General features: G+C 46.5%; 1 long non-coding RNA gene across 1 annotated transcript in view; it reads right to left on the bottom strand.

Moving 5' to 3' along the window:
* LOC311105404 overlaps window positions 1-25,886 on the bottom strand; it is a 72,909-nt gene extending 47,023 nt beyond the window's left edge. Inside the window, exon 1 of the long non-coding RNA XR_014610255.1 lies at window positions 25,453-25,886. This is a non-coding gene — a long non-coding RNA (uncharacterized lncRNA). The remainder of the gene's footprint in view (window positions 1-25,452) is intronic.
* Between the last annotated feature and the right edge of the window lie 1,594 nt (window positions 25,887-27,480).

The following is a 27,480-nucleotide window of genomic DNA, read 5'->3' as shown; positions in this document are numbered from 1 at the left end:
TGGATATCAGGACAGCGATTACTCACCTCGAATTGGACGAAGACTTTTTCTTCAACGAGGCGTTCGCGAAGGATATCATACAGACACCCGACAAGGCCCAGATCCCCGTCATTCGCGTGAAGAAGAGACGGAGATATCGTGGACGCAGATCCGGGTGCCTTGTAAGGATCCGACGGCGAACGAGTAAACTGCCTCTCCCATCAATCCTATTAGCCAACGTTCAATCTTTTGAGAATAAAATTGACGATTTAAGATTACGGTTATCCTACCAACGGGACATTAAAAACTGTAATATCTTATGTTTCACGGAGTCGTGGCTGAACGACAACAATGACAACATTCAGCTAGCGGGCTATACGCTACATCGACAGGACAGAACGGCAGACTCTGGTAAGACAAGGGGTGGCGGTCTCTGTATATTTGTAAACAACAGCTGGTGCACAAAATCAAATACTAAGGAAGTCTCGAGGTTTTGCTCGCCTGAGGTAGAGTATCTTATGATAAGCTGTAGACCACACTATTTACCAAGAGAGTTTTCATCTATATTTTTCATAGCTGTCTATTTACCACCACAAACCAATGCTGGCATTAAGATTGCACTGAATGAGTTGTACAAGGCCATTAATCAACAGGAAAACGCTCATCCAGATGCAGCGCTCCTAGTAGCCGGGGACTTTAATGCAGGGAAACTTAAATCCGTTCTACCTCATTTCTACCAGCATGTTAAATGTGCAACCAGAGGGGAAAAAACTCTAGACCACCTTTACTCCACACACAGAGACGCATACAAAGCTCTCCCTCGCCCTCCATTTGGCAAATCTGACCATAACTCTATCCTCCTGATTCCTGCTTATAAGCAAAAACTGAAGCAGGAAGCACCAGTGATTCGGCTAATAAAAAAGTGGTCAGATGACGCAGATGCTAAGCTACAGGACTGTTTTGCTAGCACAGACTGGAACATGTTCCGGGATTCTTCAGACAGCATTGAGGAGTACACCACATCAGTCACTGGCTTCATCAATAAGTGCATCGATGATGTCGTCCCCACAGTGACCGTACGTACATACCCCAACCAGAAGCCATGGATTACAGGAAACATCCGCACTGAGCTAAAGGGTAGAGCTGCCGCTTTCAAGGAACGGGACTCTAACCCGGACGCTTATAAGAAATCCCTCTATGACCTCCGACGAACCATCAAACAGGCAAAGAGTCAATACAGGTCTAAGATTGAATCATACTACACTGGCTCTGACGCTCGTCGGATGTGGCAGGGCTTGAAAACTATTACAGACTACAAAGGGAAGCACAGCCGCGAGCTGCCCAGTGACACAAGCCTACCAGACGAGCTAAACCACTTCTATGCTCGCTTCGAGGCAAGCAACACTGAAGCATGCATGAGAGCACCAGCTGTTCCGGACGACTATGTGATCACGCTCTCCGTAGCCGATGTGAGTAAGACTTTTAAGCAGGTCAACATTCACAAGGCCGCAGGGCCAGACGGATTACCAGGACGTGTACTCCGAGCATGTGCTGACCAACTGGCAAGTGTCTTCAATGACATTTTCAACATGTCCCTGACTGAGTCTGTAATACCAACATGTTTCAAGCAGACCACCATAGTCCCCGTGCCCAAGAACTCTAAGATAACCTGCCTAAATGACTACCGACCCGTAGCACTGACGTCTGTAGCCATGAAGTGCTTTGAAAGACTGGTCATGGCTCACATCAACAGCATAATCCCAGAAACCCTAGACCCACTCCAATTTGCATACCGCCCCAACAGATCCACAGATGATGCAATCTCTATCGCACTCCACACTGCCCTTTCCCACCTGGACAAGAGGAACACCTACGTGAGAATGCTATTCATTGACTACAGCTCAGCATTCAACACCATAGTGCCCTCTAAGCTCATCACTAAGCTAAGGATCCTGGGACTAAACACCTCCCTCTGCAACTGGATCCTGGACTTCCTGACGGGCCGCCCCCAGGTGGTAAGGGTAGGTAACAACACATCTGCCACACTGATCCTCAACACGGGGGCCCCTCAGGGGTGCGTGCTCAGTCCCCTCCTGTACTCTCTGTTCACCCATGACTGCATGGCCAGGCACGACTCCAACACCATCATTAAGTTTGCCGACGACACAACAGTGGTAGGCCTGATCACCGACAACGATGAGACAGCCTATAGGGAGGAGGTCAGAGATCTGGCCGTGTGGTGCCAGGACAACAACCTCTCCCTCAACGTGACCAAGACAAAGGAGATGATTGTGGACTACAGGAAAAAAAAGAGGACTGAGCACGCCCCCATTCTCATCGACGGGGCTGTAGTGGAACAGGTTGAGAGCTTCAAGTTCCTTGGTGTCCACATCACCAACGAACTATCATGGTCCAAACACACCAAGACAGTCGTGAAGAGGGCACGACAAAGCCTATTCCCCCTCAGGAGACTAAAAAGATTTGGCATGGGTCCTCAGATCCTCAAAAAATTCTACAGCTGCACCATCGAGAGCATCCTGACTGGTTGCATCACCGCCTGGTATGGCAACTGCTTGGCCTCTGACCGCAAGGCACTACAGAGGGTAGTGCGTACGGCCCAGTACATCACTGGGGCAAAGCTCCCTGCCATCCAAGACCTCTATACCAGGCGGTGTCAGAGGAAGGCCCTCAAAATTGTCAAAGACTCCAGCCACCCTAGTCATAGACTGTTCTCTCTGCTACCGCACGGCAAGCGGTACCGGAGTGCCAAGTCTAGGTCCAAAAGACTTCTCAACAGCTTCTACCCCCAAGCCATAAGACTCCTGAACAGCTAATCATGGCTACCCGGACTATTTGCACTGCCCCCCCCACCCCATCCTTTTTACGCTGCTGCTACTCTGTTAAGTATTTATGCATAGTCACTTTAACTCTACCCACATGTACATATTACCTCAACTACCTCAACTAGCCGGTGCCCCCGCACATTGACTATGCAACGGTACCCCCCTGTATATATAGCCTCCCTACTGTCACTTTATTTTACTGTATATATAGCCTCCCTACTGTCACTTTATTTCACTTCTGCTCTTTTTTTCTCAACACTTTTTTGTTGTTGTTTTATTCTTACTTTTTTGTTTAAAATAAATGCACTGTTGGTTAAGGGCTGTAAGTAAGCATTTCACTGTAATGTCTGCACCTGTTGTATTCGGCGCATGTGACCAATAAAATTTGATTTGATTTGATTTAATTAAAGTGATACATCACAGCTAAACAGGCCTCATTTCATTACAACAACCTTGTATCTATCACAGGCGCACTATTGCCTTTGCACCAAGGTGACAAAAGCGCTGCAATAATTAGCATGAAAACAAAGATGGCCGCCGGTGTGGTGATGGTGGTAAACGAGCAGTGAGCTCATGCAGTGTTGACCACCTTGCAGATGTGTTGATCGATACAGTGTCTTTTGACCGGTATCGATACACAGCACCAAGTGTGAAACTGCACAGCCGTGGAGCCGTGCGGGCGTTCTGCATTCAGAGCCTGCCGTTCCCCTAGCGGTGGCGAGAATGAGTAATAACAATGGTAGGTCCGAGTGCAGGCTGCAGAGGAGAGCACCAAAGCGGAGTGTGTTTGCTGGTGTGTGTGTGTGAGACGCACTGTGTGTGCAGGGCCATCAATCACACCCACCACAGGCCCCTCACACATGCATACGTGCGCATGCACACACTTACATGCACATTCACATGCACACACACGCTCACACATGCACGCACGCACACACACACACACACACACACACACACACACACACACACCTCTCACACACACACCCTCTCTCCCTCTCATAGGACTAACAAACACAAATGCAATCTCTTATCTCCCAACACACACACACACAATCCTGTACTTAGTGTCACTGCAGTCAGATCGATTAAAGTGAGAGAGGGATCAGCCTTTCCTTTCCATTTCTGCACCTATAAATGCGCTGACTAACTCAGGCTGACGTGTTTGGGGAGAGAATCCAGTTAAGTGTGTGGGAGCCATTAGAGCAGCACCCAGAGATATACAGTAGACCACTGTTCTACAGAATGCCTCTATTTTGGTGAAAGAATGACGTACTTTGATCAAAGAACAGCAGTAGCTTTTCACATTTGAAACATGAAAGCCTGTGTTCCATACAGAACTCACAAACCCATGTCTAGTAGGTTCTGAAGTAGGCATGCAATCTCACAGAGCTTCTTTGAGATCCAGTAGAAAATCAATTCACTTCAGTTTTCATTATATATCTTGACGCTGGTCCTCACAAGTGTACTTGAAAACATACTCCTTAGATGCACTTCATCTTACAGCTATGACATACACTACCTTTCCAAAGGTACTGTAGACTCCTCTGTGTGATTTCAATGCTACATGTGAAATGACTGAGATATGTAACATAAAGACCCCACAGTACATTCTCAGTTGGCATTCAGATTTTAGAAATAATGACTGCAATTCACAGATAGCCCATGTATAGGCCTGACAATTGACATCTACAGTAGATGTCATAATTCATTGAGAGCAATACTGTAAATAGAGAATATTTTGATGGACACCATTCTTTTGAAGACAGGCAGAGGCATGTCGAGTGAAGTATACAGACGGACACAGACAGACAGACAGACGGACACAGACAGGCAGACAGGCAGACGGACACAGACAGGCAGACAGGCAGACAGACCGTAAACACAGTAAGTTCTCTGTGCGATTCACCTGTCCTTGCTATCGCTCCTTGCTATGCATCGGAGGCGCTACCACACAAAGCCGTCTCTCACTGCACTCCTCTCTCACTACACACAACCTGACAAATAGCTGGAGCCAGGATGAGTTACAATGTCACCAGCAGTCTACCAGCAATGGACCGACTGACCGGCCCTCTGCTTTACTATCTTTGTCCTGTGTCCCTAATGTCCAAAACCCCATCGGCAACAAACAAATCACACCGGTCCCCTGTTTAAGTACCATCAGTAGCTAGATTTGGGATTGGGGAGGAAACCTGATATGAGCTCCTGAGGCGCTGTACAAAGAGACACTTAACCTGGGGGAGCCGACTGTTCTCTAGTCTAGACTACGTCCCAAATGGCACCCTATTCCCTATATAGTGCACTACATTTGACCAGAGCCCTGGGAATATGGAGCCATTTGGGACTTATCCCTAGACCTGTTTACACCAAATACAAACATACACATATGAACAACAACTTACAGACGCTGTCACGAATACAGCCGAGGCTGCCCCTCCTCCTTGCTCGGGCAGGCTTCGGCGTTCGTCGTCACCGGAGTACTAGCTGCCACCAATCGATGTTTCTGTGTTACACTAGTCTTGTCTTTATTATTCACACCTGTTACCCATTATGCTTATTTGTTTCCCTATAATTACCACTGTTTTCCCTCCTGGGTTTGTGCGTGATTGTCCGTTGTTTTACGTCGTTTGGTGAGCTGTTGTTCTGCTCTTCCTGCGTGGAGGGTTTGTTATGGTTTACTTTTGTTTTAGTAAATCCATTCATTTCTCAGTTCTGTGTCCTGCGCCTGATTCCGTTTCACCACTTCACCCAGACACTGACAGACGCACACAAACAACGACTACATCTCCTCTGCCCAGATCTGCATGCTCACACCCCCCTCCCTATTGCCTTCATTATGGTTTTCCACATGGCCTTAAATGTTGATGTTGCTTTAGAAAGCACATATTCATACAGTATCTACTCTGGAAAATGCTTTTGACTCCATATAATGAGAGGAGGGTGACTGTCACTGATTATCTACGTTTTCATCCCTGTCTCTCCTTCCTCCCTTCCATCTCTCCCTTCCCACTAAACATATGACAAAACATGAGCAGGAACTGGCCCAGGCCCACAGGCATCCAGTCCTCCAGGCTCCCCCATCCCGGTGACAGGCAGGGAGAGGAGACCAGGACCCACACACTCCTCAGCCCCGGCTGGTGCTGCAGCAGCACCCACCGCTGCCCCACATTCCTCTCACTTATCTGGGGCAGCTGTGGCTGAGCTGAAAGTCATTTGGCAGCCAGGGCCCTGAGAGAGATGGTGTACGGCTGGAGCTCCAGACGTAAATAATTACCTGTCACGAAAGCAATCGTGTGAGTAGCAGTTATTTTTGCATGGTGAAATAAAAAGAATTGTCCTGGAGATTAATAGCTCTCTCAGTTCCTCTCCTTCACCCGTACTGATCCCGTCAGATAGGCCGCCGCACATTGAGACAGCTGAACATGTCGAATATTGAGCACACAAGATGGACGCTAAACGATCTGATATGATAGGGCTTATGAGTGGCAAACCAAATTACACAAGAAAAAAAAGCCATTACGCATACCTACACGGACACACACACACAGACACACACACACACACACACACACACACACACAGAGTAAAGGCTGTATATAAAATCATATTGATTTACTTTCATAACTTTTATATTTTTTTCAACCTAGCCCTTCCTCATCTGCTTGTGCTGTTATTGTCTTATGAAAAGAGGTGAATATTATATGAACAACCTGTATGCTGGCCCTGAAGGGACTCTTCAGTATTTTGTATATGGTGAGCTGAGAGAAGTAGTGTTTTATGAACAGTGGTGTGTCTTCATGCCCTGAGGTGTGATGCTGTATGTGAGCGTGTGTGTGTGTTTCTGTTTCTGTGTTTCTGTGTGTGTGTGTGTGTGTGTGTGTGTATGTGTGTGTGTGGGACTGCAGTTGAAAATTAGCCTGCTGGCTAAAAACGGCACTTTTAGAGAAATGTCGATTCATGTGCATGGTCCCTGTAAAATGCATGTAATAAAGTAAAGTAAGTAAAGTGTATGCATGGGTGTGTGTGATGTTGGTCTATAGATGGCATCTGTGTTGGGGTAGGAGAGAACATCAGTCATTCCACAACGCCCTTCGAGACAGATTCGGTGCTCATTGCCGCTCACGCCCTATGACAAAACAAACATCATGATGTTTGGCCCGCCACCAGGATAAAACAATTATAATAATCTTTCCCTATCAGTCTCGTGTCACGCTGTCAGAGAGTTGTGGGTGTTGAGATCAGCCCCCCCCTAACGAACTCCCTCAGGATGGGGGAGGTTTGTTATTTATGTTTAAGAATACCGCTAGTTGACTTTTCTTTCCACCAAACCAAAATGTACTGCCTTATAAAGGCTCCCATATTCCCACTGTACTTTGTGTGGCTCGAGCGTAAATATTCCAGCATGGTAGGTAGCACACTACTCACACACAGTGGTTTAAAGTACTTACAGTAAGTACAAATACTTTAAAGTAAGACATAAGTCGTTTTTTAGGATATCTGTACCTTAGTTTACTATTTACAGTATAATTCTGACAACTTTTACTTTTACTCCACTGCATTCCTAAAGAAAATAATGTACTTTTTACTCCATAAATTTTCCCTGATATCCAAAAGTACTTATTACATTTCGCATGCTTAGCAGGACAGGAAAATTATCCAATTCACGCACTTACTAAGAGAACATCCCTGGTCATCCCTACTGCCTCTGATCTGGCGGACTCACTAAACACAAAATGTTCGTTTGTAAATTATGTCTGAGTGCTGGAGTGTGCCCCTGGCTATCCGTGAAATAAAATAACAAGAAAATCGTCAGTTTTGCTTAATATAAGGAATGTGAAATGATTTATACATTTACTTTTGATACTTAAGTATATTGAAAACCAAATACTTTTAGACTTTTATTCAAGTAGTATTTTACTGGGTGACTTTCTCTTTTACTTCAGTCATTTTCTATTAAGGTAGTTTTATGTTGCCAACTTCAGATTATCGTTCAACCCTTTTCCGTTAAGATGATGATTATTGTTTTGTGGAGCTGCCTAGATGTTTTAGGGAAGGAGGTGATGATGAACAAGATAATAAACATTTATTTGACCTCTTGTGGCCGGGCTGCCTTGTTTTCCTTCTAACTAAGCTTTTATGATAGCATTCAGTCATTTAACTTCTCAACTCCTGGCTTACACAAACACGGGTTATATATCACTATATTATTGATAGATACCACTAGCGTAGCCACAGGGCAAACGCAGTAATCACTGCCTGTTTCAGCACACCCAAGGGCATGGGCAGTAATTCATGCAATTCATGTTTCCCCACTGAGGAAATCTCTGATTACTCAAGGTAACACAGAGAATGGACTCATTAAACTCTTTCTGTTCTCCTAAAATGTAAGTATGAAAAAAAAAAAATGTGCACTCACTAACTGTAAGTCGCTCTGGATAAGAGCATCTGCTAAATGACCAAAAAAAAAAAAAAAGTATAACCTAAACAAGTACTTTTCCAAAACCACCATATATCTTCCCCCAACCTTCAGCTGATTGCCTTTACAACTACCTCCGTTGAAAAAGTAATTTCTCTGTTTCAGCCATTGGTGAAAAGAATAATAAACGTATCTTGCATATTGGCCATGCAATTCTGACGCAGTTTCTGAAAATGACCCACGATTGCGAGGCTTGGCAAAATGGTTAATCATGTTTACAAAGTTAACTTAATGACAACCCGTCAGAACTGAATGGATGCAAACTCCTAACTAAGTGCAGAAGCTGTTTAGAGGCCTATGTACATTGTTAAAGAAAACTTCAGGAGCTCAAAATATGTATTTTGTTACTGAATATTGTGAGTCCCCTTAAATTCTGTGGCTCTGCAAGCATCCACAGAAAAACTGATCATCGCCAATCTGCTGTTTAGCTACTGTTCTTCCTTTTACTGGATGATATTTACAAAGTCAATGGATCTTTGTCTAAAGGTCCAACATATCCCTAATAGGTTAATCCTTGGCAGCTCTAGAGCTTAAAGCCCAGCTCCAGCCCCCTACCACAACCCCAGCCCAAGTCACAGACCCCAGCCTCTGCAAAGTCCCAGCCCAAGCCCAAACTCAGGCAAGTCTAGAAAAGCCAAAGGCCAACCCAGACCTTCCCCAGGTGGTCAGCCCCAGCCTGTAAAGCCAGCCCATGCCCCAGCCCAAGGCCAATCCCATTGGGGAATTTCAACAGACTTTCATTTCAACTCTGGCTTCTGTCCCGGCAGCTTGAGCCACAGCCTTACAAAGGACCCAAGTTTCAAGTTGAACGTGAGAACCACCTCATCTCCTGACCTCTATTAGCATATGAAAAGAGAGATGAGGGAACGGGAGAGAGTGACCGAACACAGCTCACAGTGTACCCTTGGCCGACTCTCCTCCTTTCATCAGTTTCAGTTACTGTGAAAACAAATTATGCCCTTTCATTCAGATCTCTTTACAGGGTGACACTCTCTGACAAAGAGCTATGCCCAATAACATGTTGCTCCAACGTTGCACACACATTTTTGCAAATATGATTGGATACACAAAAACATTGCAAAGGCTTTTTTTCTCACTGTCTACATGTCTGAAATTTGGTTGAATTTATCAAATTAAATGTATCTTGGGGAAAAACATCTGAGCAAAGAGCATACATTTCCAATAAAGAAAGTGCCTATTGACTATAATATTCAACGCATCTAAATCAAAGTCATCACAGTTCAGTTGCTCTTATTTTCATTTGTGTTAATGGTGGTAAAGCTAAGGTGAAAAGGTCTAAACCATTCCTGGTGTAGTCATTTACTGTGAGAGACTCATTGGTTAATCTGCCTACCCAGCAGTCCCCAGATTTACAATATTTATTGAGTTTATCTGGGAGAGGGGAGGGGAGTCAACCACACTGACCTTACTCTCAGCCCACTAACAAAAGGACACGCTCTCTCTTCCCTCAGCTCCAGCTGGTTAGATGAAGAAATGGAAAGGGAAATGAAGCAGGAGAGGGGGAAAGGGAAAGAGAGGGGGAGGGAGACAGAGACAGAGAGAGAGAGAGAGAGAGAGAGAGATCACTAACTCATCAAATAAATTCTATCAGTGCAATTGGGGTCCAATGTGATAAGCAAAACAGTTCATTCGGAAACCAATGACAACTACAATCCACAGTGTTACAAAAAAATGCAATGACCCAACCTTAAGTGACAGACTGGGGCAGGAGTAGGGAGAGGAGGAAATTACAGCAGAGGTGTTGTCACGGTTTCGGCCGAGGCTGCCTCTCTCCCTTGTTCGGGCAGGCTTCGGCGTTCGTTGTCTCCGGAATACTAGCTGCCACCGTTGTATGTTTCATGTTCGTTTGCTTTTGTCTGTTTGTTGTCACACCTGTTCTCGTTTAGCGTAATTAGTGTCCTATAAGTTTCTCGTTGTGTTTGTCTAGTGTTGTGTGTTATTGATTTTGGTCTGTCGTGTGTAGGGCTTCATTTGTATTTCGCTCGGTTGAGCTTCCCTCCACTGCGTTGGAGTGTTACGCACCTGTTTTGTGCGCTTTTGTTTATTTCGCCGTCGTGCGTAATTTCGCCTTCGGGCAAGAGTTGTCTTATTTCCTTGTTGGAGATTACTAAAGTCTGTTGGACTATACTTCGGTGTCCTGCGTTTGATTCCACCACTGCACCCACCTACAGCACGCGTGACAGAATAACACACCTAAGAATGGAATCAGCAGGAGCCGCAGCAGCCCAGGCGACGCTGGAGGACCGGGTCCGGGAACAAGGTGACCAGATCCTGCAGATGGGGACCGCACTGCAGGAGGTGATCACCACCATCCGAGGCTGGGGGACGCCGCCACCGCCACCCTCCCTGCCAGCACCATCGGCCAGTCAGCCCATTCCCGCACCGGAACCTCGAGGAGTCCGACTCTCGCTCCCGAGGGCTTACGATGGGACCGCGGCCGGGTGCCAGGGTTTCCTTCTCCAGGTGGAGCTGTACCTGGCCACCGTGCACCCGGCGCCCTCGGGACATGAGAGCGTGTCCGCCCTGATCTCCTGCCTGTCCGGGAAGGCGTTGGAATGGGCCAACGCGGAGTGGAGGAGGATCGACGCGGACACCATAACATATGACGAGTTCTCCCGCCGCTTCAGGGCGGTGTTTGACCATCCCCCGGAGGGGAAAGCGGCGGGGGAGCGTCTGGTCTCCCTCCGGCAGGGGAGGAGGAGTGCCCAGGAGTTCGCCCTCGAATTCCGTACTCTAGCGGCAGATGCAGGGTGGAATGATCGGGCTCTCGTCGATCACTACAGATGTAGTGTACGAGAGGACGTCCGTCGGGAGCTGGCCTGTAGGGACACCAGCCTCACGTTCGACCAGTTGGTCGACATGTCCATCAGGCTGGATAACCTGCTAGCTACCCGCGGACGTCCCGAGGGGGGTCCGTCCATTTCACCCTCCAGCGCCTCCGAGCCGTGCCCCATGGAGCTCGGGGGCGCTGGCGCTAGAGAGAGGAGGGGTCGGCTTACTAGGGGGTCCATCCCCTGCACCAACTGTGGTCGGGGAGGACACACCGCGGCTAGGTGCTGGGGATGGCCTCCTAGGGGAGAGGACGACAGGTCCCGCACTGGGGATTCCTTCCAGGTGAGTAGGCGCCCCACTCACCCAGAGCTCTCTGTTGCACATTTCTGTATGCCTGTGAGTTTTCCACAGGTAGCACCTCATTCCCAGCATAAGGCGCTGGTAGATTCAGGCGCGGCTGGGAATTTTATTGATAAGAAGTTTTGTTTAGCTTTAGGGATTCCCCTTCTTCCTGTTGATGTCCCTTTCCCCGTTCATGCCCTAGATAGCCGTCCGTTGGGTGCGGGCTTGATCAGGGAGGTCACTGCGCCACTTAGGATGTGTGCGCAGGGGGGTCATCAGGAGATGATTCAGCTATTTCTGATTGACTCTCCTGCGTATCCGGTGGTGCTGGGCATGCCCTGGTTGAGTACCCATAACCCATCTATTTCGTGGCAGGAGAGGGCTCTGATGGAGTGGTCTGCCCAGTGTGTGGGTAGATGTTTAGGCGTTTCCGTAGGGGCTACCTCGGTGGAGAGTCCAAACCAGGTGCCCGCATTGCACGTTCCCCCTGAGTATGGGGATTTGGCTATTGCGTTTAGTAAGTCGAGGGCGACGCAGTTGCCGCCCCATAGGCAGGGAGATTGTACGATAGACCTCCAGGCAGGAGCTGCGCTCCCACGGAGCCATGTGTATCCTCTGTCTCAGGAGGAGAAGAAAGCTATGGAGACTTACATAGACGAATCTCTGAGACAAGGATACATACGGCCTTCCACTTCCCCTGCGTCCTCGAGTTTCTTTTTTGTGAAGAAGAAGGATGGTGGTTTGCGCCCGTGCATCGATTACCGTGGTCTCAATCAGATCACGGTGAAGTACAGTTATCCACTCCCGCTGATTGCGACCATGACTGAGTCCTTGCATGGGGCGCGTTTCTTCACTAAATTAGATCTCAGGAGCGCGTACAACTTGGTGCGCATCAGGGAGGGCGATGAATGGAAGACAGCCTTTAGTACCACCTCGGGCCATTACGAGTATCTTGTCATGCCATACGGGTTGATGAACGCTCCGTCAGTTTTCCAATCATTCGTGGATGAGATCTTCAGGGACATGCAGGGGCAGGGGGTCGTGGTGTACATAGATGACATTCTCGTGTACTCGCCTACCCGTGTCGAGCATGTGGCCCTGGTGCGCAGAGTGTTGCGGAGGCTGGTGGAGCACGACCTGTATGTTAAGGCAGAGAAGTGTCTGTTTTTCCAGGAGTCGGTCTCCTTTTTGGGGTATCAGTTGTCTGCGTCAGGGGTGAAGATGGAGGTAGACCGGGTGTCAGCTGTGCGTAATTGGCAAACACCAACCACTGTGAAGGAGGTGCAGCAGTTTTTGGGGTTTGCGAATTACTACCGGAGGTTTATCCGGGGTTTTGGACAGGTGGCAGCTCCCATCACGTCTCTCTTGAAGGGGGGCCCGGTGCGTCTGCAGTGGTCTGCCGAGGCGGACAGGGCGTTTGGGAGGCTGAAGGACCTGTTTACCTCGGCTCCAGTGCTGGCGCATCCGGATCCCTCTTTACCATTTCAGGTAGAGGTGGACGCGTCTGAGGCCGGTATTGGAGCCGTGCTTTCACAACGGTCAGGCGCACCACCTAAACTCCGCCCCTGTGCCTGCTATTCCAAGAAGCTCAGTCCGGCGGAGCGAAACTATGACGTAGGGGACAGGGAGCTGTTAGCCGTGGTACAGGCCCTAAAGGTGTGGAGGCACTGGCTTGAGGGGGCTCAACACCCTTTCCTCATTTTGACGGACCACCGTAACCTGGAGTACATCCGGGCAGCGAGGAGGCTAAACCCTCGGCAGGCTAGATGGAATATGTTTTTGACCCGGTTTACATTTAAGATCACGTACATCCCTGGGTCACAGAACGGTAAGGCAGATGCGCTGTCTCGGCGGTATGACACGGAGGAGAGGTCCGTGGAGCCCACTCCCATACTGCCGGAGTCGTGTCTGGTGGCACCGGTAGTGTGGGAGGTCGATGCTGAGCTCGAGCGGGCGTTACGCACCGACCCTAGTCCACCACAATGCCCGGAGGGTCGGAAGTATGTTCCGCTCGAGGTTCGGGATCGATTGATCTATTGGGCTCACACGTCACCCTCCTCTGGACACCCGGGTATCGGCCGGACAGTGCACTGTCTTAGTGCCAAGTACTGGTGGCCCACGTTGGCAAGGGATGTGAGGGTTTATGTTTCCTCCTGCTCGGTGTGCGCCCAGTGTAAGGCGCCTAGACATCTGCCTAGGGGTAAGTTACTACCCCTGCCCGTTCCACAACGACCATGGTCCCACCTCTCGGTGGATTTCCTTACTGACCTTCCTCATTCACAGGGGAATACCACTATACTGGTCGTTGTGGACCGGTTTTCTAAGGCCTGTCGTTTGCTCCCCATGCCGGGCCTTCCTACCGCCCTGCAAACTGCCGAAGCCCTATTCACCCATGTGTTCCGGCACTACGGGGTACCCGAGGATATTGTGTCTGATCGAGGTCCCCAATTTACCTCCAGAGTCTGGAGAGCTTTTATGGAGCGGTTGGGGGTCTCGGTGAGCCTCACCTCGGGTTACCACCCGGAGAGTAATGGGCAGGTGGAACGTGTGAACCAGGATGTGGGTAGGTTTCTTAGAACATACTGCCAGGACCGGCCGGAGGAGTGGGCAAGGTACGTTCCCTGGGCCGAAATGGCCCAGAATTCCCTACGCCATTCCTCCACTAACCTAACCCCTTTCCAATGTGTGTTAGGGTACCAGCCGGTTCTGGCACCTTGGCAGCAGAGCCAGATCGAGGCTCCTGCGGTGGATGAGTGGGCGCGGCGCTCGGAGGAGACATGGAACGCTGCACACGTCCACCTGCAGCGGGCCCTCCGACGTCATAAGGCGAGCGCCGATCTCCACCGCAGTGAGGGACCGGTGTACGCACCTGGTGATCGAGTCTGGCTCTCTACCAGAAACCTGCCCCTCCGCCTGCCCTGTCGGAAACTGGGTCGGCGGTTTGTAGGGCCATTTAAAGTCCTGGGAAGGTTGAACGAGGTGTGTTACAAATTACAACTACCTGTTGAATATAAAAGTATTAACCCCTCGTTCCATGTGTCCCTTCTCAGGCCGGTGGTAGCTGGCCCACTCCAAGAAAGTGAGATCAGGGAGACTCCTCCGCCCCCATTGGACATCGAGGGGGCACCGGCGTACTCCGTGAGGTCCATCTTGGATTCGAGACGTCGGATGGGGGGTCTCCAGTATCTAGTGGAGTGGGAGGGGTACGGTCCGGAGGAGCGGTGCTGGGTGCCGAGGAGAGACATTTTGGACCCGTCTCTCCTGACGGAATTCCATCGTGGGCACCCGACGCACCCTGCTCCGCGTCCTCCGGGTCGTCCCCGAGGCCGGAGTCGGCGCACCTCTGGAGCCGCGCGTCAAGGGGGGGGTACTGTCACGGTTTCGGCCGAGGCTGCCTCTCTCCCTTGTTCGGGCAGGCTTCGGCGTTCGTTGTCTCCGGAATACTAGCTGCCACCGTTGTATGTTTCATGTTCGTTTGCTTTTGTCTGTTTGTTGTCACACCTGTTCTCGTTTAGCGTAATTAGTGTCCTATAAGTTTCTCGTTGTGTTTGTCTAGTGTTGTGTGTTATTGATTTTGGTCTGTCGTGTGTAGGGCTTCATTTGTATTTCGCTCGGTTGAGCTTCCCTCCACTGCGTTGGAGTGTTACGCACCTGTTTTGTGCGCTTTTGTTTATTTCGCCGTCGTGCGTAATTTCGCCTTCGGGCAAGAGTTGTCTTATTTCCTTGTTGGAGATTACTAAAGTCTGTTGGACTATACTTCGGTGTCCTGCGTTTGATTCCACCACTGCACCCACCTACAGCACGCGTGACAGGTGTGGACTCGAGTCACATGACATGGACTCGAGTCTGACTCGTCACAAATTTGATGACTTGAGAATCAACTAAATAGAAAATCAAATAACTTGAGACTTGACATGGACTTGAAGCCTCAAGACTTGGGACCTTGACTTGAGACTAATGACTTTAAATGATCTGTGGATTACTCTCCACGCAGCCAGAGACTGTAGCCACAGCATCGCACTTGCAAATTGTTTTTGCAACAGATTGGCTAGTGAAACGCACACTCGGCCCTCTGATTGGACCAGCAAACTGTCAATTAACACAGGTTGGGTGAGCTAGCGAACATATTGCTGATTGGATCGGGTGCTTACCAGCAATGGGGCATCAAGCAACAATTACTAGTCTTTTGGTATGTCAAAATTGCTTGAAATTGATCATTTATTTATAAAGCTTGCATTTGGAATTTGTTGTTAAAATGAATTATTGAATAATAAAAATGTGTTGTAAACAAAATAATGAAGAAGGCTGTCTGGTCTCAATAAATAGACAAAGATTTGGAGTCATTGCATGTATAGATCTTTTTTAAACTTCACTTGAGACTTCACTTGATAAAAACTTGTGACTTGACTCGACTTGCTCTTAGAATGCACGACTTGGATTTAACTCGAAACTCAACCTGTTCTACTTGGGACTCGAATTGAGACTTGGACCTTGTGAATAGTGACTTGGTCCCATCTCTGAAATATAGTGGTAGGCAGGAAGAGATATATGAACGTCAAAGACATTGGCTGCTGAGGACATAAGGTATGTTTTATTATGTTTGGCCTGCTAGTCCTCAACATGAAACAAAGCTCTGTAAATCTGTTCTCTGTGTGTCCATTATCCATCTCTCTCTCTCTCTCTCTCTCTCTCTCTCTCTCTCTCTCTCTCTCTCTCTCTCTCTGTCTCTCTCTCTCTCCCCCCTCTCTCTCTCTCTCTCTCTCTCTCTCTCTCTCACCCCCCCCCCCCCCTCGCTCTCTCTCTCTCTCTCTCTCTCCCCCTGTACCCTGTCTACCAGCTACACACCACTCCTATATAAAAAAAAATCTTCATATTATTGTCAGAGAAGGGAGAGCAAGAGTGTGAGCTGCAGGGAGAGGCAACATTTCAAAAGCACAATATGACAAAATACATATCAGTCTGTGTTACATATGATCTAGTTGCTATCTTATTCAATTTTTGGAAAACCACCAGTATCTTTTCACCCAGACAAGCACCTGATGCCAAAAACACCTTTAGTGGCACAGAAAAGTCTGTCTGTCCATCCGTCTGTATGTCTGAGGTAGATTATGTCCTGTGAGATGTCAGTGGATAGGGCTTGGAGGAACATCCGTCTGTGCTGTGCCATTATTGATCTCCTCCACTGCTTTTATCATCTCAATAAATCTCAACTGTCTGAGCCCCAGCCTCCCCATAAACAGCCAACCTGTGAGTATCACCCCAAGGAGAAGAGAGAAAGCGAGAGAGAGAGAGAGAGAGAGAGAGAGAGAGAGAGAGAGAGAGAGAGAGAGAGAGAGAGAGAGAGAGAGAGAGAGAGCCCATACCCAGACGCATCCATCTCACACACCTCTGTCTGGAACAGGCATACAGACAGACAGACACGCCTAGTATATAAGCTACAACTGAGATATGAACTTTATAACATTTATCAGATACATCCAATAGTATACCATATTAGACCCCAGAGAATCAAATTAAATTAAATTGTATTTGTCACATGCGCCGAATACAACAGGTGAATACAACCTTACTGTGAAATGCTTACTTACAAGCCCTTAACCAACAATGCAGTTCAATAAATATTTACTAAATAAACTAAAGTAAAAAATTAAAGAAAAAGTAACACAATAAAATAACAATAATGAGGCTATATACAGGGAGTATCGGTACCGAGTCAATGTGCAGGGGTACAGGTTAGTCGAGGTAATTTGTACATGTAAGTAGGGGTAAAGTGACTATGCATAGATAATAAACAGCGAGTAGCAGCAGTGTAAAAACATTATATTTTAATTGTTCAGCAGTCTTACGGGCTTGGGTGTAAAAACTGTTAAGGAGCCTTTTGGACCTAGACTTGGCGCTCCGGTACCGCTTGCTGTGCGGTAGCAGAGAGAACAGTCTACGACTTGGGTGACTGGAGTCTTTGACAATTTTTTGGGCCTTCCTCTGACACCGCCTAGTATATAATAGTGAAGACATCAAAACTATAAAATAACACATATGGAATCATGTAGTGTTAAACAAATCAAAATATATTTTATATTTCAGATTCTTCAAATAGCCACCCTTTTCCTTGATGACAGCTTTGCATACTCTTGGCATTCTCTCTCATGAGGACCACAACAGGAATGGAAGACCAGATTTACCTCTGCTGGAGAGGATAAGTTCATTAGAGTTACCAGCCTCAGAAATTGCAGCCCAAATAAATGCTTCACAGAGTTCAAGTCACAGACACATCTCAACATCAACTGTTCAGAGGGGACTGTGTGAATCAGGCCTTCATGGTCGAATTACTGCAAAGAAACCACTACTAAAGGACACAAATAAGAAGAAGAGACCTGCTTGGGTCAAGAAACACGAGCAATGGACATTAGATCGGTGGAAATGTGTCCTTTGGTCTGGAGTCCAAATTTGAGATTTTTGAAGACGCGGTGTGGGTGAACGGATGATCTCCGCATGTGTAGTTCCCACCGTAAAGCATGTAGGAGGAGGTGTGATGGTGTGGGGGTGCTTTGCTGGTGACACTGTCTGTGATTTATTTAGAATTCAAGACACACTTAACCAGCATGGCTACCACAGAATTCTGCAGCGATACGCCATCCCATCTGGTTTGGGCTTAGTGGGACTATCATTTGTTTTTCAACAGGACAATGACCCAACACACCTCCAAGCTGTGTAAGGGCTATTTTACCAAGAAGGAGAGTGATGGAGTGCTGCATCAGATGACCTGGCCTCCACAATCCCCCAACCTCAACCCAGTTGAGATGGTTTGGGATGAGTCGGACGGCAGAGTGAAGGAAAAGCAGCCAACAAGTGCTCAGCATATGTGGGAACTCCTTCAAGACTGTTGGAAAAGCATTCCAGGTGAAGCTGGTTGAGAGAATGCCAAGAGTGTGCAAAGCTGTCATCAAGGCAAAGGGTGGCTATTTGAAGAATCTCAAATATATTTAGATTTGTTTTACACTTTTCTGGTTACTACATGATTCCATATGTGTTATTACATAGTTGTGATGTCTTCACTATTATTCTACAATGTAGAAAATAGTAAAAATAAAGAAAAACCCTTGAATCAGTAGGTGTGTCCAAACTTTTGACTGGTACTGCAGGTCCTGGATGGCAGGAAGCTTGGCCCCAGTGATGTACTGGGCCAGACACACTACCCTCTGTAGCGCCTTACGGTCAGATGCCGAGCAGTTGCCATACCAGGTGGTGATGCAACCGGTCAAGATGTTCTCGATGGTGCAGCTGTAGAACTTTTTGAAGATCTGGGGACGCATGTCTCCTGAGGGTGAAAAGGCATTGTCGTGCCCTTTTCAATACTTTCTTGGTGTGTTTGGACCATGTTGGTGATGTGGACACCAAGGAACTTGAAACTCTCAACCCGCTTCACTACAGCCTCCGTCAATGTGAATGGGGGCATGTTCGGCCCTCCTTTTCCTGCAGTCCACAATCATCTCCTTTGTCTTGCTCACGTTGAGGAAGAGGTTGTTGTCCTGGCACCACACTGCCAGGTCTCTGACCTCCTCCCTATAGGCTGTCTCATTGTTGTCGGTGAACGGGCCTACCACCGTTGTATTGCCAGCAAACTTATTGGTGTTGAAGTTGTGCTTGGCCACACAGTCGTGGGTGAACAGGGAGTACAGAAGAGGACTAAGCACGCACCCCTGAGGGGCCCCCGTGTTGAGGATCAGCGTGGCAGATGTGTTGTTGCCTACCCTTACCACCTGGGGGCGGCCCGTCAGGAAGTCCAGGATCCAGTTGCAGAGGGAGGTGTTTAGAGGGAGGTGTTTAGTCCCTGGGTCCTTATACTCATTGTCAAGCAGGGTCCTTAGACTCATTGTCAAGCAGAAAAGTGCATTTTGAACACTTGGACTGATTATATCAGTGCAGAATTACTGGTATGATGATGTTATATGACAAGCTACAGTAGTACAGTGAAAGGGAAAGAGCAGATAATAACAGAATAGAGATGGTGGCTTGATACAGGGTTCAGAGGAAGTGCATTGCAACAGGATCTCTCCAGTGTCAGTCAATCAAAAAGGCTCAGCTCTCTGAAAATGAGAAGCCACACAGTTAAGTGACCTAGGTGCCTCCGAAGATTGTTTCGCCTTTCACAAAGCCCAGATAACACCTAGACAGCGCGAACCGCAACCAAGAACAATTGACACAATCTATACCAAACGACTGCTGAAAAACTACCTGTTGTTGTATTGTGTGCGTCAAATATGTCCACCTTCAGTAGGCTACTCACCTTTATGGAAAAAACACATTTGAGTCAACTAACTAAGATGGACCAATATTGACCTCCAATAAAGCACCATGTTCTGTGTTTATGTTCCCTCTGTGCAGGCATGCCGTTAGCTTTATGTCAACAGACGACTGAATCCTTTTACCCCGTATTCATAACACAGCCCTGATGTCACTGAGATAACCTTGCTTAACCACTGACGCTAGACCAAACACAAGGCTTGAGTTGACACATAGAATGTACTTTGCCCAAAGCTGGCTAACCTGAAACATCTTAAAACACTCAAAACAATTTCTTCATGCCATTTTGAGTCAGTTTGAACTTTTGAACCCTGAAATATCACTGCAATATCCCTTTTTTCCATGTCATTTTGAGTCACTTTTGACTGTTGGATTCATATACAGTAGTCTTCAGTCAGTTTCTTATGATGCCCCATTCAGTTCTGCCAAGGCTAGTAAACTATTACTCTGACAATAGACAGATGGCCAGGGAGAATCATTTGATCACTTCTACAGTATATGACACATTTCTTCATTTGGCATCTCTCTACAAGGCACATTTAACTGGACACGGAACTGACACAGTCCGTTCTCTAGCCTCGCTCCCGTTCACCCCTCTCCCTCTCATTAAATGGTCCTCCAGACAGTAACAGCTACTGTGTCAGATGGAGACATGCCGTGCAGCTCATACTGAAATAAAAATAATCAATCCACTCTACCATCTTCCCACCTATGAGTCTCTTTCTACCTTTCAATGTCATTACCACACAACAATTATCTGACAAAAAGGAGAAAACATGTTTTAAAACATTGAACAAACCCCCTTGAGGTTGCAATTTGAATATCAGCCTCTTGTACAGAGACTCAGGACTCCCTAGATGGGATACTTCAGTGTCTGCCCATCTAAGCTCTGGCTTCATTGTTAGGATCACCATGGTGATGAGAGGCTGCCCTGCTCCCATCATGCATCTGTCTACCCATCATGCCCTAGCCTTTGTCCTCTCCCCAGGAGAGATGTGGCAACACCCAGAGAAGTGGCATTAGATTGATGCATCTATTTCCAACCATCATACAAGCCCTAGTACCAATGAATGGAGGCCAATAGTCATTGGAGCATTTCAATGTCCCTCACCCCGGGACTAAGAAGTAACAAACAACTAAATGTGACAGGGAGCTGAAGGGAGTTGACAAGTTCACAGCTCTTTCAGAGAACATGGCTTCATACTGCTTGATGGATCCTGGGCCTACAGAGGGCAAAGACTGGGTTGGCATTCACTGTGCACTTCAGAGCAGGGTGGCATCCCTAATGGCACCCTTTTCCCTACATAGTGCACTACTTTTGACCAGAGCCCAATGGGCCAAGGTCTGGGCTCATGCCTCCCCAGGCCTCTGGCCTCCATTCTCCTTCCTCCTCTCTCTCTCTGGGTGATGTTTAATAAGAAATCTTTATTGGAGTTTGCTGGGAAGAGTTGGGCCCCATGAGGTTTCTACTCATCCCAAGTTTAATTGTGAGCTGCTTGCTTGGACCAAGGCCTAAGTGAGGCTACCCAAGTATATTATTATGTCTAAAACGATGCCAATGACGACTTTTACGACTGTAATTAAGCTTAATAGATAGACAATAATGTGTGATTTGGTCATGTCCACTGTCATATCCGAAAACATTCAATTTAAATCAATTACATTACTCATAGATTAACTATTTCTTTATGTATGAAATGATTAAAACTTGATCAAATCTTCTTGGGGATTCATCAGGCGATAACCAGCCTGCTATCTGTCAAACCTACTGACCAGGCAGGTAGCCTAGCGGTTAAGAGCGTTGGGACAGTAACCTAAAGGTCGCTGGTTTGAATCCCTGAGCCGGCAAGGAGGTGGAAAAATCTGCCGTTCTGCCCTTGAGCAAGGCAGTTAACCCCCAACAAAACATCTGGGTGCTGTGGATGTTGATTAAGGCAGCCCCCCCGCACCACACTGATTCAGAGGGTTTGGGTTAAATGTGCAAGACATGATTCAGTTGTTCAACTGACTAGGTATCCGCTGGTGTTTCATAGTCATGGGAGTATGTTGAAATAACACAAATACTCCGTGTAAAGAGGACAATAGGGCGGAATGCCTGTAATGCTGTGTTTCAGTCAGAGCATAACCTGACAGTGAGGTAGGTGGGAGGGATAAATACGTCTGGTATGCCACAGTTACCAAACAGCATGTTCATTGTACTGAAACCATTGCTCATCTCTACCTTAGCCAATGGGAGGTAATGATAGACACAGTTGTCAGTACTTGAGGGGCTTTTTTCATTAATTTTCTCTGTCACGACCAAAGGAAGGAGTAGACTGACTTAGAGAATGGAAGGGCGATCATCAACAGGTTTCTCTGAAAATGTTAGTGAACAGGCATCATAGCTGACTGACTATGATACTAGGACATACCTACATCTACAGTTGTAGTCGGAGGTTTACATACACCTTAGCCAAATACATTTAAACTCAGTTTTTCACAATTCCTGACATTTAATCCTAGTAGAAATTCCCTGTCTTAGGTCAGTTAGGATCACCACTTTATTTTAAGAATGTGAAATGTCAGAATAATAGTAGAGAGAATGATTTATTTCAGCTTTTATTTCTTTCATCACATTCCCAGTGGGTCAGAAGTTTACATACACTCAATTAGTATTTGCTAGCATTGCCTTTAAATTGTTTAACTTGGGTCAAATGTTTCGGGTAGCCTTTCACAAGCTTCCCACAATAAGGTTGGGTAAATTTTAGCCCATTCCTCCTGACAGAGCTGGTGTAACTGAGTCAGGTTTGTAGGCCTCCTTGGTCGCACATGCTTCTCAGTTTTCTATAGGATTGAGGTCAGGGCTTTGTGATGGCCACTCCAATACCTTGACTTTGTTGTCCTTAAGCCATTTTGCCACAACTTTGGAAGTATGCTTGGGGTCATTGTCCATTTGGAAGACCCAATTGGGACCAAGCTTTAACTTCCTGACTGATGTCTTGAGATGTTGCTTCAATATATCCACATACTTTTCCTTCCTCATGATGCCATCTATTTTGTGAAGTGCACCAGTCCCTCCTGCAGCAAAGCACCCCCACAGCATGATGCTGCCACCCCAGTGCTTCACGGTTGGGATGGTGTTCTTCGGCTTGCAAGCTATCCCCTTTTTCCTTCAAACATAACGATGGTCATTATGGCCAAACAGTTCTATTTTTGTTTCATCAGACCAGAGGACATTTCTCCAAAAAGTACGATCTTTGTCCCCATGTACAGTTGCAAACCATAGTCTGGCTTTTTTATGCTAGGTTATGGAGCAGTGGCTTCTTCCTTGCTGAGCGGCCTTTCAGGTTATGTCGATATAGGACTCGTTTTACTGTGGATATAGATACTTTTGTACCTGTTTCCTCCAGCATCTTCACAAGGTCCTTTGCTGTTGTTCTGGGATTGATTTGTACTTTTCGCACCAAAGTATGTTCATCTCTAGGAGACAGAACGTGTCTCCTTCCTGAGCAGTATAACGGCTGCGTGGTCCCATGGTGTTTATACTTACGTACTATTGTTTGTACAGATGAACGTGGTACCTTCAGGCGTTTGGAAATTGTTCCCAAGGATGAACCAGACTTATGGAGGTCTAAAAAAAAATTCTGAGGTCTTGGCTGATTTCTTTAGATTTTCCCATGATATCAAGCGAAGAGGCACTGAGTTTGAAGGTAGGCCTTGAAATATATTCACAGGTACACCTCCAATTGACTCAAATGATGTCAATTAGCCTATCAGAAGCTTCTAAAGCCATGACATCATTTTCTGGAATTTTCCAAGCTGTTTAAAGGCACAGTCAACTTCTGACCCACTGGAATTGTGATACAGTGAATTATAAGTGAAATAATCTGTCTGTAAACAATTGTTGGAAAAATGACTTGTGTCATGCACAAAGTAGATGTCCTAACCGACTTGCCAAAACTATAGTTTGTTAACAAGAAATTTGTGGAGTGGTTGAAAAATGAGTTTTAATGACTCCAACCTAAGTGTATGTAAACTTCCGACTTAACTGTATATAGTAAGAGAGGACATATCTGTTAGATAATAATGCATCCTCTGTATGTTGCTGAATTTCTGTCACAGCTACAACCATAACCACCATGAGCTTGGATTGAATTTAACAGATACCACATACCTCATTTAGGAAAAAATACTATCAACGTTACATGTTGTCTGGAAATTCATAAACCCACAAAAACATTATGATTTTGTGGTGTGTACTTCTATGCCTTATTTAGTTAGTAAATAACAACGAGGGTAATGTACACAATGTTCAGTTCTACCAGCACTAACACTCTCTCCCCCGGTGACATATTCTGCCCCAGTTCTAGAGGCATAAATGATCAATCTGGCAACACAACGTCTGTGGGGAGGTCACCACTGACACCAACCAGTAGTAAGGCATGAAACATGCTGGGATATACCTGGGTAGTGTTCATTAGGGCACACACCGGAAAATGATTTAAAACACAAAAAACTAAAATGTGCATTTCTTATGGAGGTAGTCCCACTCCTGTTTCAGTCCCTTTTCTTTAATTTGATACAGAATGAACACGACCCAGGAATTATACCTTCAGTATTCGCACAGCCAGGTAAGCTGCCTAATACTACGAATAGTAAAACAACAAGTTCATTATTGTATTCTCTCTCTCAGGTGATCATACCAAGATGCTGTTTATTGCTGCAATACAATGACACGTTATTCAAACAAGTGTGATGATTGCAGGGCGAATTATTCCACTACTATGCTGAAGTTATTGTAAATTGGGAGAATAGAATAGAATAAAATAGAATGGAATGGAATAGGGATATAACATTATGTGACATTGAGTGTGTTAGAATAAGTAATCTGAGTTGAAATGACATCTGAATGTGTGGTAGTAAATCAACAAAAACTAACTGTAATCTACACTTTTGGTTCCAGGTAGAACCCTTTTTGGTTCCATGTACAACCCTCTTTGTAAAGGGTTCTACATGGAACTCAAAAGGCTTCTACCTGGAACCAAAAGGGTTTTGCCTGGAACCACAAAGGGTTCTTCAAAGGGTTCTACTATTGGGATAACCGAATAACCCTTTTAGGTTCTAGATGGACCTTTTTTCTAAGAGTGTAGTCAAGAAAAACAGTTTTCACTCATTCAATGACCACTGTCAAATGATATTGACCAGAGCCATATACTATATCTCTACATATTACTCTGCTAGTGCTATTGACCACAACAAAAAACAACCTCCCTGACCTCCATAGATCCAACCTGCATGCATGCACGTAGTCATTTCTCAAAGTGATTTTTCCTTTATCATAACCACATGGTTTCAGTCAAGACATCAAGACAAATCCCTCAACGGCTAAGGTTGTGGACTCCTATTCCAAGACATGCAAACGTCTGAAGTATCCAAAAAATTGTCATATAATATGCTGTGGTAGAATGCAGGCAGCTAAACCAGTTACAGACTACAGTAAGCGCCACTCAGCAACACTGAAGGGCATAAAGAGAGTCCACGTGTCTGTCCGCCCACCCTGTACCATTGCACAATTCTCAACCAATAAATCATTTTCAGGACAGTGCACCCACAAGCACCCTATAACACCACACCACATTGCAAACATGACATAAAAGACTTTGACTGTGCAATAACCTGGAAAAATGCATGAAAAGGAAACTCCTGTCCCTTGCTTGAGAACCCCATAGTACTGACCTTAACAGAAGACCACAGGTTTCTCATCTCTCCTTCCTGCTCATATTTCACACCAGCTCCCTCTTGCATTTATTTTGAAGTTAGTCCCTCCAGATCCACTGTTTCTGAGGCAAAGTCAGTGGAGGAAAAAACCAACAGTCCATTTTTCTTCTCTTAATTTTCTTGCTTCTTTCAGTTGTTTTGTCGAAGCTGTCTTCCTCCCTCAGCTGTCTCTCCACACCAAAAAAAGGGGCAAAGAAAAATTGTGCAGCGAGAGAGCCTGACAGAGACAGAGAGTGTGTGGCACTAAAGTCTGCTCGGACACAGTCACCTCACCTCCCTCCTGTTCAAATTTAGAGGCTGGAGCTGGTAGAGCAGAGCTGAGCCCCACTGAGCATGCCCAGAACTGAGAAGCACACTTTTAAATGAACATTACTTCCTTTCCAGTCCCTGGCTTCCCCTCCCCTCTCTCCAATGCCTGGCTTCCCCTTCTCTCTCTCTCTCTCTCTCTCTCTCTCTCTCTCGCTCTCTTTCTATTTCTCTCTCTCTCTTTCTGTCTCTCTCTCTCTCTATCTCTCTCCCTCCCTCCCTCCTCATGCCTGCCTCTCAGTTGAACAGGAATCAGGAATGCTACTCTCATACCAAAGTCAAGCGATTTGCCCTAACCACCAAGGAACATGCCCACCTCTCTGGATCAACAAGTATAGCCCCCCTCTGACAGACAAACATACATACAGACAGACAGACAGACAGACAGACAGACAGACAGACAGACAGACAGACAGTGGGAACCGTATTTTAGTAATATTGGAGCTTGACGTGCTCTACTTATTGGAACTCATAGCCTCACACTCATTTTCAAGCCAGATCACTTGCAACAGTCTTTTCCTCTTCCTGTGAAGTCTAGACAGGAATGATAGTTGATTTGAGGGTTTCTAAGACTAGAACCAAAATGCTAAGTCCAGTGTTCCATAGGTCAAGTCAGAAATAAGGTCAGAATGATGTCAAATGTGACCTTTCTCATTTACACAACATATCTCCTCACGCAGCACCTTGTTAGTCATCACAAAAACACAATTGCTTGCAAATGCTTTATAAAAACATAAAATGTTTAAACAATCATATATCAATTTCTCTCGCTCTCTCTTTCTCTCTCTCTGTTCCCTTATATCTGGTCTTGACTGATAACAACATAATCTCTTCCTATGTGTGAGCCCCTTATTTGCCATCAGACTGGTGATCCAGCAGGACTTCAGCTTACTGTTCACTGTGTTCCACACCACTACCTCACACAGATGGGTTACTTACTCCCACCACTTATCACTGTTCCCCCGAACACACATACAGACACACACAAACACACACACACACACACCACACATACACACAAACACACTGGAATCAGTGCAGTGTACTTACCCACACTGGGCTGATAGCAGATGCTGGGGAAATGGAGAGTCATTCTGTAGAGAGTGATTACATTGCACAGTGAGAGAAGCAGCGAGCTACAAACCTGAATAGGAGAGCTAACACTGACCAGTACACATGGCACATAATGCACTGACAACAACCTAAGAATGTTATAAACATTGAGCCACCTTAACATCATTACACTCACTATGTCTTCCAGAACAAAATTACTTAACTGCCTAATACAGCCTAAAGGTATAATTATTGGTTATTCCTTTAAGTTGTTTATATTCTGAGACTATGTTATGCAGTTAGGTGCCTGTGTAATCTCAAGACTCCTCCATGCTGACCCAAGTCTGTTAATATGGTGTGAGGGACAAGATGGGGGAGAGGGTCGGGGGAAGGGGGTATCAGTCAAGCCTGAGCTCCAGACGGCTGTGGACTGGTCCTAGAGATCAAAAGTCAATCAAAGGTTGTGGGAAAGCACAGGTCAATATGGTGATGTCAGGGTGGTGCTCCAACTTACCAGGGAGCAGACAGACAGACAGACAGGCTAGGGGGGAGAAGGGTCCTAGCTACTAATTAATTACCCCCCCCCCCCCCCCCCCCCCCCCCCCCTTTCATTTTTGAAGGTGTGCG

This window comes from Coregonus lavaretus (assembly GCF_964263955.1).
Source record: "Coregonus lavaretus genome assembly, chromosome: 30".
NCBI lineage: Eukaryota > Metazoa > Chordata > Actinopteri > Salmoniformes > Salmonidae > Coregonus > Coregonus lavaretus.
Note: the sequence above shows the minus strand (reverse complement) of the source record. Positions and strands in the feature narration are given on the sequence as shown.